At 49.5% G+C, this 14947-nt stretch overlaps 1 non-coding gene across 1 annotated transcript; it reads left to right on the forward strand.

Moving 5' to 3' along the window:
• Window positions 1-8913: 8913 nt before the first annotated feature.
• Window positions 8914-13900, forward strand: LOC102573288 (uncharacterized). The gene is made up of 3 exons (XR_009462812.1): window positions 8914-9117; window positions 13172-13210; window positions 13872-13900. It is a non-coding gene; the product is annotated as an uncharacterized LOC102573288 (transcript).
• The last annotated feature ends 1047 nt before the right edge of the window (window positions 13901-14947 follow it).

Below are 14947 nucleotides of genomic sequence, written 5' to 3' on the forward strand. Positions count from 1 at the left end.
TGGCACCCCATAGCATTTGCCAGCAGGGGACCGTCACCCAGTGAGACTCACTACCCCATGCATAGGCTTGAAATGTTGGCCGTCAAGTGGGTGGTCGCTGAGAAATTCTGGGACTATCTGTATGGGACTACCTTTAAGGTATGGACAGACAATAATCCCTTTACATATGTGTTCAGCCATGCCAAGTAGGATGTGATGGACCACCGCTGGATCATGACACTAGCAAGCTATAACTTCAGCCTGCACCATCAATTGGGATGAAAGAATGTGGACAACCATCCAGCATCCCAGGAGTGCTGGGCAGACTCAAGGCCTTTTTAGAGAACTGGTAACCCAGGAGCCTCAGACCAAGGGTGGGGCCCAGTGAAGAGTCCAGGAGCCTAGAAAAAGGCTGAGGCCCAAACCAGAAGGTCCAAGAGCCCAGGGAAAGGTGGAGCTGGACCAGAGGGTCCATGACCCCAGAGTGGTCCAAGCCAGACTAGAGGGTCTGAGGCCCCAGAGGAGGGGCTATGTATGGGGCCAGGGGTCCAACAGCCTGGAGGAGGGGCTGTGTATAGGACCAGGGGTGCAAGAGTGCGGGGGGAGACTGCATGTGGCAAGTGATTGATGCCACTTCTGTTTGAATGATTGGTTTAGTGTGAGATTGACAGGGGAGTTTAAAGGAGCTTGCACCTGAGGTGAATGTATGCCTATGAATGTGTGTGAGACAGGGTGTGTTCATGTGAGACTGGAGTTGTCTGTGAGTGAATTGGTGTCTGTGGTACAGAAGGTGGTTAGGAGCTGTGGAGTGAGTCTGGCTGGCTGATTGGAAGATTGAATGAAGCTCTGAGGAGGGAGCTCTCAGAAAAATCTTGAATCCAGCCCAGAAGACCACCCTGAGCAGGATCACTTAAGGGGGTAATGTGTCATCCACCCTTAACTGTGGAGTACCCAGAGGGGGAAAAGCTAAGAAAGATTCATAAGTGGGGAGAGGGAGCAAGGGCAGCTCCAGGGCACCAGCATATTGTGACTGAGAGAAGTGAGCAAGGGCCTCCTGCCTCTTGTTTGTTGATTCCATATATATATTGGTGTGATGAAAGCCCGCAGTCAGCTGCTTTGTGCGGTGCATTGTGGGAGTGATGCACATCAAAATATAGTCTCCTGTGTAGATTTGTGCTCCTCGCTCGTTGTCTGTGACACGTGTTTCTGTAGTTGCCATCCCCATTATGATAGTGCCCTGTGCTTGTGTGTACTGTTTGCTGTTGGTGAGTACCAAAATTGTCTTGTAAAAGTGGTAGAAATGGGTCTGGGGGGCAGTACAGTTGAGGTCTTGGACTGTATCCTTATCTGTTACATTGTAAAGTGGGTTCCCTTTATGTGAATTGGAGTTATGCACTGTTTTCCAGGATCACATGTACAGCATAAAGCGAGGGAAACCTGTATTTACTTGGTCTCATAAAAAGATATCACATCTACCCAAAGAACCTTGTGTGTCTAAGTTAAATGATAGGACGGGGGAGTGTTAAACTGGTGACAGAAGATTGTAGCTGGTAAAATGCAGACTGGTTATCTGGGGTTATCGGCTGGCAGGCAAGTTATAATGTGCCATAAATCCAATGTCTATATTTAGTCCACAATTTTTTATATCCAGTAGATTTATGAAGTGAAGTTTGTAGGCTTATCCACAAAAGATGTTTTGTAAATTCCCTTTGAAGATTAGAACTGAGGGGCTGGAGAGAGAGTGGTTTTCTTGTGAGCTATGTCCACTTACAGGTCATCGAATAAGTTTGTCTTCGATAGATTTTTGGTGTGCATTCATTCTGGTATGCAGTTATTTGGTTTCTCCTACATATTTTTCATCAGGGCATTTGGTGCACTGGGTGAGATATATTACATTTCTGGAGGTGCAGGTGTAAGATCCAGGAATGGTGTTGTTGGGTGTAGTTATTGTGGGAGTGCTGGAGCTATGTTGGCAGGTTGTAGATTTCTTGTCCTGGCATGGTCTGGATCCATTTGGTATGTTTTGGGCCATGGGAAGTTTGCTTTAGTGATGAGGTTGGTGAGGTTTGGTGCTTGTTTAAAGGCTAGGATGGGTGGTTCTGGGAAGATCTCTTTAAGAATTCAGTCTTCTTCTAGTATGGGTGCAATTGTTTGAGGACTTTCTGTATAGGTTCCGAGGGAGGATGGTATGTCATAACTAACGGTATGTGATTCTTGGGGATTTTCTTTTCATACTGCAGCAATTCTTGACATGTTATCTGGGTGGCTCTTTCTGAAGTATGATCTCTCTCTCTGGAGGAGTGTTCTTGGTGTGTGAAAGTCCTTTTGAGCTTTGCGAGGTGATGATTGTGGGAGTTCTCCATGCAAACTTGGTGTATCAGAGGGCTGGTTGTATAGTACCACTTTCTTGGTGTGTTTAGAGCGATGCTGACTCTGTGTAGACACTTTTGTTGGTCTGTGGGTTTCTTGTATATAGCATGGGCGACTAGTGCTGCCTTAGTCAGTGTGGGGGGGGGGGCATGTGTCCCCCCTGTGACCAGTCCTACCAACTGGGGGGGTGTGTGCCCCCTGGCCAATCCTGTGTGGGGGGGGAGGGGTCCCCTGTGGCTGATCCCGTGACGGCCAATTGCTGTGGCTGATTGCTGTAGCCACTTCTGGGAGTGGCTGTGGCTGCTTCTGGGAGTGGCTGCAGTGATCAGCCGGTGCTTGCAAGGGGGGGCACTGGCACTCCCGCTGGCCCAGCCTGCCCATTGCCTAAGTGGCAAGTGCAGCCAGTCAGGGGGTGCACCAGCATTCTCAGGGGTGCATGTGCACTCCCGTGCACCCTCTATGCATTGTCAGTAGTATATAGTGTTTTGTATTTTACCACTCTGAAGATCGATCATCGTGTCTAAAACATGCTGGAGTATGCAAGAGAGAGTCTGATGGAGGGGTGATGGTTATTGAATTTGTCATGGAAATCAATCAGAGACTGCAGGTTTTCAGTCCAACTGATGAAGGTGTCATCTATATACTTTGGGTAAAGCATGGGTTTGATGGTCTAGTTTTTGAGGAAACTTTCTTCCAGTTGGATGATACAAAATGTGGCACATTGTGGGGCCATTTTGGTGCCCATAGCTGTGCCCATGGTCTGGAGGAAGTGTTGGTTATTGAAAGTGACGTTGTTGTGAGTGACGATAATGTGTATAAGTTCAGTGAGATCTTCAGGTCTGTAGTCTTTCCACTAGCTGCAACTCCAACTGTGCTTTGGCCTTCCTGACTTCATCCCTGAATGGCAAAACAATATTCTTCATAGTTCATAGATACTTCATAGACATTAGGGCTGGAAGGGACCCCGGAGGATCATCAAGTCCAGCCCCTTGCCCCAGGGGCAGGAAGTCAGCAGGGATCATAGGATCCCATCAAGATAAGCATCCAAATGTGTCTTGAAGGCGTTCAAAGTGGATGCTTGAACCGCCTCCGGCGGCAGGCTATTCCAAACCTTGGGGGCTCGGACAGTGAAGAAGTTCTTTCTTATGTCCAGCCTGAATCAGTCACAGTGGAGTTTGTGACCATTCAATCTTGTCATCCCTTGGGGCGCTCTGGTGAACAGATGTTCCCCCAGACCCTGATGAGCACCCCTGATAAATTTATAGGTGGCCACCAGATCACCCCTGAGCCTGTGCTTTTCCAGGCTGAAGAGCCCCATGGCTCTCAGCCTGTCATCATAAGGTCTGTTTTCCTGACCTCTGATCATGCACATGGCTGTCCTCTGCACCCTCTCAAGCTTCTCCACATCCTTTTTGAATTGTGGAGCCCAAAACTGGATGCAGTACTCCAGCTGCAGCCTCACCAAGGTCGAGTACAGCAGGAGAATGATCTCCTGGGATTTGCTTGAGAAACATCTATGGATGCAAGCCGGAGTTTTGCTCACTTTACTAGCTGCAGCATCACACTGAAAGCTTATGTTCTTCTTGTGGTCAACCATGACCCCCAAGTCCCTTTCATCTGTAGAGCCAACCAGTGTAGCACTACCAAGTCTATAAGGATGCTGAAGGTTTTTCCTCCCAAGGTGGAGAACCTTGCATTTTTCGGTGTTGAACACCATCAGGTTCTCATCCTCCCATTTCATGAGTCTATCCAGACCCACCTGGATCAACCTCCTATCCTCAAGGGGGGAAGCTTTACCCCAGAGTTTGGTGTCATCGGCAAATTGGCCTGTCCACTTCTGACACCAATGTCCACATCATTGATGATGATGTTAAATAATATAGGCCCTAAGACAGAGCCTTGTGGGACACCACTGGTCACAGCACACCAAGATGGTTGGCTCCTGTTGACCACCACCCTCTGGGTCCTACCGCGGAGTCAGTTCCCCAGCCAGCAGATCGTGGTGACATCAAGGCCGCAGTTAGCCAGTTTAGCCAAGAGGTGATCGTGGCATACCAGATAGAAGGCTTTTTTAAAGTCAAGGTATACAATGTTGATCTCTTCCCCCTTGTTCAGGTGATAGGTCACCTGGTCATAAAAGGAAATGAGATTGGTCAAGCAAGACCTACCCACAACAAACCCATGCTGGGTATCCCTCAGGATATTGCCATCAGCTAGTCTGTTAAGGATGGCCTCCTTGATAATCTTCTCCAAGACCTTCCCCAGGATAGAGGTCAGGCTGATGGGCCTGTAGCTTGCTGGATCTACTTTCCTCCCTTTCTTGAAGATAGGCACCACATTGGCCCTCTTCCAATCATTGGGCACTTCACCAGAGCACCAAGAGCTCTCAAAGATCTGTGCCAGGGGCCGAGCTATGATGCTCACCAGCTCCCTGAGTACCCTTGTGTGTAACCCATCAGGGCCGGCTGACTTGAAGGTATCCAGCCTGTCAAGGTGTTCCTTCACGAGGTCAGCTTTGATGGAGGGCAAGGAATCTCCCTCACCTGGGTCTCCCTGACCCATAGTGGGCAGGGCTGTCCCATGGAACTAGTGAAGAACTGACACAAAGTACCCATTTAGCAAGTTTGCTTTTTCCTGGGCATCAGTTGTCAGTTGTCCCATCTGGTTTAGCAGGGGTCCAATGTTGCCCTTGCTTTTCCTCCAGCTCCCCACATATCTAAAAAAGGACTTTTTATTTTCCTTGATATTTATAGTTAGCAGGAGTTCCATCACAGCCTTGTCTTTCCTGGTTTGCTCTCTGCAGGTGTGGGCCAAAGCAGAGTATTCCTACTTGGCGGTAGTTCCAGCCCTCCATCCTTTGTAGGTCTTCCTTTTAAGATGCAGGAGGTCCACCAGTTCCCTGGACAGCCAAGGGGGCTGCTGTGCCCTTTTGCTGTCTTTCCTCTGAGATGGGATGGACTTTGCTTGTGCATCCAGGATTGCTCCCTTGAGGAGCAACCACTCATCCTGAACTCCCCTCTCCGCTGGGTTGTGGCCTTTTATGGCCTCTCTGATAAGCCCCCTTAGCTTGTCAAAGTCAGCTTCCCTGAAGTTGAGGACTTCTGTGTTACTGACTGACTTGCCAGCTCTTAGGCGGATGGTGAAGGTGATCAGCTCACGGTCACTGTCTTCCAGCTTCCCTTCGATTGTTAGGTTACTGATTAGGTCATTCCCGGTTGTCAGTACGAGGTCAAGCAGCCCTTTACCTTTCATAGATTCATAGATTCATAGATGTTAGGGTCGGAAGGGACCACAATAGATCACTGAGGCCAACCCCCTGCATAGGCAGGAAAGAGTGCTGGGTCTAGATGACCCCAGCTAGATGCATATCCAACCTCCTCTTGAAGACCCCCAGGGTAGGGGAGAGCACCACCTCCCTTGGAGCCCGTTCCAGATCTCGGCCACTCGAACTGTGAAGAAGTTCTTCCTACTGTCCAGTCTAAATCTGCTCTCTGCTAGCTTGTGGCCATTGTTTCTTGTAACCCCTGGGGGTGCCTTGGTGAATAAAACCTCACCAATTCCCTTCTGTGCCACCATGATGAACTTATAGGCAGCCACAAGGTCGCCTCTCAACCTTCTCTCGCGGAGGCTGAAAAGGTCCAGTTTCTCTAGTCTCTCCTCGTAGGGCTTGGTCTGCAGGCCCTTAACCATACGAGTGGCCCTTCTCTGGACCCTCTCCAGGTTATCCACATCCTTCTTGAAGTGTGGCGCCCAGAATTGCACACAGTACTCCAACTGCGGTCTGACCAGCGCCCGATAGAGGGGAAGTATCACCTCCTTGGATCTATTCATCATGCATCTACTGATGCACGATAAAGTGCCATTGGCTTTTCTGATGGCTTCGTCACATTGCCAACTCATGTTCATCTTGGAGTCCACTAGGACTCCAAGATCCCTTTCCACTCCCGTGCCACCCAGCAGGTCATTTCCTAGGCAGTAGGTGTGCTGGATATTATTCCTCCCTAGGTGCAGCACTTTGCATTTCTCCTTGTTGAACTGCATCCTGTTGTTTTCTGCCCACTTGTCCAACCTGTCCAGGTCTGCCTGCAGCTGTTCCCTGCCCTCCGGTGTGTCCACTTCTCCCCATAGCTTTGTGTCATCTGCAAACTTGGACAGAGTACACTTCACTCCCTTGTCCAAGTCGCTGATGAAGACATTGAAGAGTATCGGTCCAAGGACCGAGCCCTGCGGGACCCCACTGCCCACACCCTTCCAGGTCGAGACCGACCCATCCACCACGACTCTCTGGGTGTGACCCTCTAGCCAATTCGCCACCCACCGGACTGTGTAGTCATCCAGATCACAGTCTCTTAACTTGTTCACTAGTATGAGGTGGGATACCGTATCGAAGGCCTTCCTGAAGTCCAAGTATACAACATCCACCCCTCCTCCTGTGTCCAGGCGTTTCGTAACCTGGTCATAAAAAGAGACTAGATTAGTCAGGCATGATCTGCCTGTTACGAACCCATGCTGGTTTCCCCTCAGCATAATTTGTCCTGCCGGGCTCTAGCAAATGTGAGACATAATAATTTTTTCAAAGATTTTGCCAAAGATGGAGGTGAGACTGACTGGTCTATAGTTGCCTGGGTCCTCCTTCCCCCCCTTCTTGAAAATGGGGACCACATTGGGCCTTTTCCAGTCCTCCAGGACTTGGCCCGTGCACCACGAGCATTCAAATATTCCTGCCAGTGGCTGTGCTTGGCCCATAGACTTGGCCCATAGACTTTCATTGGCCCCTAGACTTCCTGTGTCAGATAGAGGTCGTCCACATGACAGAAAGCTTTGTGACTGCTCAGATTTGGCCGAGCGCTGCTCCCATGAGATGTCTGGGTAGTTAAAGTCTCCCATAACAACCATATACTGGGATCATGCGGCCTCAGCCAATTCCCTGGTGAACTCCTGGTCAAGGTCTTGACTCTGGGTAAGGGGTTTGTAGTAGACCCCCACCATAGTATCCCCTGTGCTGTGTTCCCCATGGATTTTAACCCAGAGAGTCTCAAGTCATCCACTGTGGGTGCCAATGTCAGCTTTCAGGGACGCGTAGCTTTCCTTGACATAGAAAGCTACACCCCCACCCCTTTTGTCTACTCAATCTCTCCTGTACAGGGTATAGCTGTCTATATCTGTGGTCCAGCCATGGGTGGAGTCCCACCAGGTCTCTGTTATCCCAATGACATCATAGTTATTTGCATTTAGCAGGAGAACAAGTTCCTCCTTATACTCCTCCCTATTTCTTTGCCCAAGTTTCCACTTCTTATAAGCTTCCTTTTTTTATTTTAGCTTCCTGAAGAGTTCCCTGCTAAGCCAAGCTGGTCTTTCTGCCATACTTGCTAGTCTTCCTGCACATCAGGATGGTTTGTTCCTGCACTCTCAGTAAGGCTTCTTTAAAGTACAACCAGCTCTCCTGGACTGCTCTCCTGCCCAGATGGGCTTCCAAGGGGATCCTGCCCATAAGTTCCCTGAGCAAGTCAAAGTCTGCTTTTATGAAGTCCAGGGTCCTTACTGTGCTGCTCTCCATCCTTCCTTTCCTCAGGATCTTGAACTGCATGTAGTGGTTGCTGCTGCCCAAGTTGCCATTTACTTGTACATTCCCCACCAATTCTTCCCTGTCTGTGAGCAGCAGGTCAAGTGCATTAACATCCCCTGGAGCCCTTGTTGTTGTGTTCCACCTGAGCAGGATGTGGTAGAGGTAGCTGAGTCCCAGCCAGCAGAAGCAGCATGTGTTTTCTTTTTAGACCGTTTCCCAGAAATCACAGTCTCTTTCCCTTTTGGGGCCTTTCAGTTAAGGTGCAGGTCTTAAGACTCATTGTGTTACCAAAAACTTGGGCCCATTCAGTCTTTAGAGAGATAAGACTACAGGCTGTTGGTAGTCAGGACCTATCCTGACAGATTAAACATGGAAGTGAGGTCCAGGTCCTTTAATTGTCACCACCCAGATAGAAAAGTGGCAAGAAACAAATCTATAGCCTGAGCTTTTTATTGTCACATCCCAGTGGAACACATTTCACTGCCCATGTAGCTACTACCACAACAGAATACAGCATAATACAGCTTTTACAAGGACTGGCAGGGGAGAAGAAGAGGAGGAGTTGTGCTAATAATGGTGCTCTTATTAATCCAGCTCAGTAGGCTATTGGCTTGTTTGCCAACAAGAGTTCACTGTTGATTCATACCTACCTCTGCTTCATCCCCCAGGTCCTCTCCTTCAGTACTGCAGCCTAACCATCCATCCCAACTCATGGTATGGACTTGCAGGCTGTGCTTTTGAAGACCTGGATGCCCATCAGCATAGAGGTATGGACATGTCAAGTTGTTCCCTCTCCCTGCCAATCCTATAGCTGCATCCATCCTCACAAGCAGTGATGTCAGTGCTCCTCCCTCCAGCAACAGGAACTTTCACGTCATTTAGAAGCCTCTGCTGTGCTGCTGTTTGCAAAGACTGAACCGCCCATAAAAACCACTGCTTAGACCCAGCCAGGGTTGGTTCTTGCCAGAGGGGCTAGTTGCTCAGTTCCCACCCTCCCTGCAGAAGTGCACAGACACACGCACAGACACACACACATATGTTCTCACAGGGTGAGTGCAAATTTGTTCAGTCTTTACCTGGGAAAGCTGCATTGAGTCTTTAGTCCCTGCAAAGCTTCTTTACCAGCAGAATCACCCAGGTGGACTCCTGAGTCACTGGCCAGCCCAGAGGACAGTGCTGGATAGGCAAGCAGCACAGAGGAGGTAAAATTGCAGGGGGGGGGGTGTGTGTGTGTTCTGTGTGTGTATATGCATGTATAATAAATTTTGCATGGTTATTTAAATTTAATTTAAACTACTCTTTTGACCTAAATTGTTTCCGGCATCTCCTAAATTCAATTCAATCTCTTGAACAGTATTGAAAAGCAAATAGCAGTGCTTACTGCTTGCTTTCTCTTTTCCTGTCATCTCCTTTCTGTAACTGAAAGTTGAAGGCAGGGCAGGGCAGCACTTTAAAGAAAAACCCTTGCAGTCAGTCTCTAAGGTGTACCCTGGTCTGTTTTCTGCCTGATACCAGACTAACCTGACTATCTATCTCTGGAAATGACAGCAGAGCTTGGGGACTAGGTTGTTACACTCTCATGCAAGAGATTTGAATTCCCACAGGGGAAGGGAGCCTGGACCCAGCACCCCACAGTCTCAGGTGGTTGTTCTCACCACTAGGCTGCTGGGCCAGAAGTGAGAGAGATGGATATGCTCACCTACTTTTTGCTCAGCTTCAGCGTGGGGACTTCACACCGCATTCATGTGAGTCCTCAGTGGAGAAGAACCATGGCCAAGTGGACGTAGACTTGCATTGAACAGCCACCAAGCATGTGCATGAGCTGCACAGGGGGCATGTCTACATGTCCATTAATGTGGTGTAATATGGTACATGAAGTTTTATACCTGTAATCACAGGTACTAACTTAATATGCTGTAATTGGTGCTACTGTGCATTAGTGCTGGCACATGATTTTGAAGTGATGCTAATGCTCAGTAGACTCATTCCACTGCACATTAGTGCATTAGCACAGTTTTTTCATTCTATGTTAATGAGCAGTAGAATTAGTTTACTCACTAGTTAGCGTCTCACGTAGACATGCCCAGGGTGTAACCATAACTGTGCATCTGAGGCTCAGGCTGTTATCTGAGACTAAGGTGAATGTTGTTGGGTGCAAGATACGGGAAGCGATAGTGGGTCTCTTCAGCACTATTTTGGACCTGGAGAAGTTAGAGAGAGTTGGGAGGTGGGTGATAAAAATGACAAGGTCTTGGAAAGCAAGACGCAGGGGACTGAGGGAGGTAGTAGAAAGAGCTCTTCAGAGGGGATAAGAGAACAGTCCTCAAATACTGAAGGCCTGCCATGGGGAAAAAGGAAAGCAAGTTTCCTCTCTTGCTGCAGAGAGGAGGAGGTGGACTAATGGCTTGAAGCGGCAGGAAAGTAGGTTTAGGCTGGCTATCAGGAAAACCATCTTCACTATAAAACAGCGAGGCCATGGAGCTGAAGCTGAGGGAAGGGGTGGACTCTCTGTCACTGCGGGTGTTGAAGAAGAGGTTGGACAGCTGCAGGTCAAGGATGATCTAGGCTTAGCTCTGCCTATGAGAGACTAGAGAAACTGGACCTTTTCAGCCTCCGCAAGAGAAGGTTGAGAGGCGACCTTGTGGCTGTCTATAAGTTCATCACGGGGGCACAGAAGGGAATTGGTGAGGATTTATTCACCAAGGCGCCCCTGGGGGTTACAAGAAATAATGGCCACAAGCTAGCAGAGAGCAGATTTAGACTGGACATTAGGAAGAACTTCTTCACAGTTCGAGTGGCCAAGGTCTGGACCGGGCTCCCAAGGGAGGTGGTGCTGTCCCCTACCCTGGGGGTCTTCAAGAGGAGGTTAGTTGAGTATCTAGCTGGGGTCATCTAGACCCAGCACTCTTTCCTGCTTATGCAGGGGGTCGGACTCGATGATCTATTGAGGTCCCTTCCGACCCTAACATCTATGAATCTACGAATCTACGAATCTATGTTCTACCATGGGTATGTTGCAGGTTTCTGGCCTTTGTTGGTTGCCACATGGGGCCAGGAAGAAATTTCTACCCCACCTCCACCATGCTGCTATATGTTATAGATTTTTAAAGCATCCCTCTGATGCACTGAGAGCTGTCTGCAGCCCAGGCTGAGGATTTTGACTGGACTGTGCCAATGCTTCTTCTGGGACTTAAATAAATAAGTCCCTCCTGCTGGGATGTAAAGCTGGAGGTTCCTGGCTGGAGGGTCTTGGCCCTTTGCTCAGTGTCAGATTGAAACTGTATTTGGTCTCAGGAAGGAATTTTACCCCCTGGTCAGATTGGTGCAGACTGTGGAGATGGTTGCCTTCCTCTACAACAGGGCATGGCCCTCCTCCTGGGTTAGGTGTAATGTCTTGTGTCGCATCAATATTGACCATGTCGTTTTGCTAAGTGGTTGGACAGTAGGTTTGTATGGGATGATTTGGCCAGGGTGGAAAGTGGAAGCAAGGGCTCATGTCCCACAGAGCAACAACCTGCTTTGCCACACAGTCAGGCTCCCTCCTGCTTGTTCTCCTGTCCTCAGGCTGCCTTTCCTCTTCTTTGCCCACTGGCCTGGCCACACCAGGAAAGTGCTCTCAGCCTGGCCAGGTGATTAGTTCATTCCACTCTGAGGAGGGAGGATCCCATGCCCTTATGAGCAGGTGAGCCTGGGACATGCACTCCCCAGTCTCTTGTCCCTTTTTGCCCCTGCTCTAACCACTTAGCTACTGGGCAAAAAGTCAGATGGAGGGACACGTTCTCCTGATCTTTGGCCAGCTACAAGTTTGCACTGTGCCTCCATGCATCCTCAGTGGGGCACAGAGTGCAAATGGACTTAGACCTCTACAATGCAGCATTAAACAGCTGCAGTGGTTGCAGATAGTTAACCTGTAGCTGTTTCCAGGAGGCTCAGGCCCTTAAATGAATCATGCAGTCCCAGAGCAGTGGGCTGAAAGGTCCTTGCAGAGGTCACATTTGGCCCAAACCCTGCCTGAGGCAGGATCAGCCCTGTTCAAACTGTCCCATGCAAATCCAGTGTCTAACCCATGAGTAAAACTGCACTGGCAACCCTGACACAACACAAGACATTTCCACTGCAACTAGGAGTGTAGTGGGGTGATTAAAACCTGTGCAAGTCCCTGAGGTGTCTTAGCAGTGAAAGGCAGGAAAAATGTCCAGCATACCTACAGCCTAGGAAATGACCTGCTGGGTGGCACGGAATTGGAAAGGGATCTTGGAGTCCTAGTGGACTCCAAGATGAACATGAGTCGACAGTGTGACGAAGCCATCAGAAAAGCCAATGGCACTTTATCGTGCATCAGCAGATGCATGACGAATAGGTCCAGGGAGGTGATACTTCCCCTCTGTCGGGCGCTGGTCAGACCGCAGTTGGAGTACTGCGTGCAATTCTGGGCGCCGCACTTCAAGAGGGATGCGGATAACCTGGAGAGGGTCCAGAGAAGGGCCACTTATATGGTTAAGGGCCTGCGGACCAAGCCCTATGAGGAGAGACTAGAGAAACTGGACCTCTTCAGCCTCCACAAGAGAAGGTTGAGAGGCGACCTTGTGGCTGCCTATAAGTTCATCACGGGGGCACAGAAGGGAATTGGTGAGGATTTATTCACCAAGGCGCCCCCGGGGGTTACAAGAAATAATGGCCACAAGCTAGCAGAGAGCAGATTTAGACTGGACATTAGGAAGAACTTCTTCACAGTTCGAGTGGCCAAGGTCTGGAACGGGCTCCCAAGGGAGGTGGTGCTCTCCCCTACCCTGGGGGTCTTCAAGAGGAGGTTAGACGAGTATCTAGCTGGGGTCATCTAGACCCAGCACTCTTTCCTGCCTAGGCAGGGGGTTGGACTTGATGATCTATTGAGGTCCCTTCCGACCCTAGCATCTATGAATCTATGAATCTATGAAAGAGGAACTTGGTCTAAGCCTGGATGAGACCTTAATGTTAATTGATTTAATCAAATTTCAAAAACCACTTGTTACTCTGCAAAACTTCCAGTAACTGCTGTTAGGAAAAATCCAAATGGGTTTTAACTCTGCCCAGCTCCGAATCCCTCCCTCTTTCTGCAGCTCACACATCTCTTTGTGGGGGGCAGGAGCTGCACTCTGCGTTTGCGAGGCGGCCTCTCCTCCCAGGGCAGTTTCATCTCTGTGTGTTTCCTCTGATTTCTTTGCGGTTACAAAAAGACTTTCTTAGAAGTCTAATGCTTCTGTTTTTGTTCCGTAGGTGACAGCTGACACCATTATGGGCAGAAAAGCAAGTTCAGTGAGTATCACCCCAGGCCTTTGTACTGCATATGCAAGCTCAGTGGTTCACAACGATTTTAGACTCAAGGCCCTCCTCAGAAAACACCAGCTCTCAGCTTTCACTCTTTTCTTGACTCCAGAAAAATGCTAGGGCAATTCTTCTGTTGCCAGGAACTCAGCAAGGCAACAGCAGCCAGAATGGATTGGATGCTCTGGATTCCTATTTGAAATGTCTGGGTTTATTTTGTGAATCCTGCCCAGGTGTCTGCCCACTTCATACTACGTATCCTGCCCATCCCCTCGTGGAACCCTGGTTGAGAACCACGGTTCCAGCACACGGGATTTTCTGGGGTTGCATCACTAGGGAGATGAGCTTTGTCCCGTGGTTTCCTCCCCTCTTTGCTCTAGTCCCCAGCCCTGCACTAGGGATTGGATGTGATGGAGGTGCTGCGGGGAACAGCTGTCTGGGCAGTGAGGATGAGGGCTGGGGATGGTCTAATGTTAAGCCCCATTCGTCCCTGGTTTGTAAGCAGAGGGGCTGCCGAGTGCTTCACAGGGGCATTCAGAAGAGGCCTGCAGTGGGGATTGGGAACTGACATCTGTACGTTGCCGTTTCACATGTCCTGTATCTCTGTGTTGCAGCTTTATAGTAATCTCATTTTTTTAAACAAACTTTTCAGGAACAGAAATTTCAGGAAGTGGCAAAAGGTAAGGACATGGCCTGTGCACTGCCCGTGTTCTTCTATTTCTTCTCAGCTCAAACCTTCCTCTCCTAAAAACAGAAGCCAGGATGTCCCCAGGGCTTGATCCTTGCTTTAGAAATGTCTCTGGCCACTAGGGCTGCGTGAAATTTCTCCAGTTGTTTCAACGCTGTTTCGACTCATTTTGAGCTTGAAATAGAGAAATCAAAACGAAACAAAGGGCTTGAACAAAACAGCCTTGAAATGAAATGAGGCCAGCTGAAACCTTTCCAAAGTTTCAAAACGTTTTGAGATTTGAAGCAGCAGCTAGGTGGTGGGAAGCAGGGGAGAGCCAGGGCTACGCTCCACCTCCCTCCACCGGGCTCAGCACCCAGAGGCTCCCAGCCCTATGGAACTGAGCCTGGTGAGGGGAAGCGGAGCTCAGCACCGGGGTTTGCTCTGACTCTGTCCACTGGGCTCAGCTGCCGGTGCGGGTCACAGGCAGCAGCAGCCTCCTGCCCGCGCCCCCGGGAGGGCTCTGCTGGACTCCTCTGGGGGTGTGGGTGAAACTCAAAACAGCATGGAAACAGTAGAACTGTTTCGACGAAACAAAATGGAACGGTGCTTTTGGAATGAAACTAAACTCGAAACAAAACACTGTTCGGTCGAAATGTCAAAACAGAAGTCGAAGCAAAACGGTCCTGTTTTGCACGGCCCTACTGACCACCCTTTAGGCTTCCCCTGGGTTCCAAGTTTTCGTTCCTGTGACCTCTGTGGCAGGCGCTTTAAATAAGACTCGCTCACCTGTAGCCAATGATGACAATTTTCAGTCCTCAGCCTTTGCTGGTCAAGCACCAGCAATTGGGCCAACTATCGCAGCCATGCTGTCACACAGGCACAGAATGCTCTTTTCTGAAAATACTGACAGTGGGGGCAACCTTTTTGGCAGGTGGGACATAATATAAAGCCCCCTCCCTACCCCAAGTGCCAGTCTAATCCCTGTCCCTGATCTGCTGCTCCTTCTGCTCTCTGCCCTCTCTGCCGCTGTTTCCCCTGCTCCCTGCTGGATCTGCCAC

Source organism: Alligator mississippiensis, chromosome 5 (genome assembly GCF_030867095.1).
Source record: "Alligator mississippiensis isolate rAllMis1 chromosome 5, rAllMis1, whole genome shotgun sequence".
Taxonomy (NCBI): Eukaryota; Metazoa; Chordata; order Crocodylia; family Alligatoridae; genus Alligator; species Alligator mississippiensis.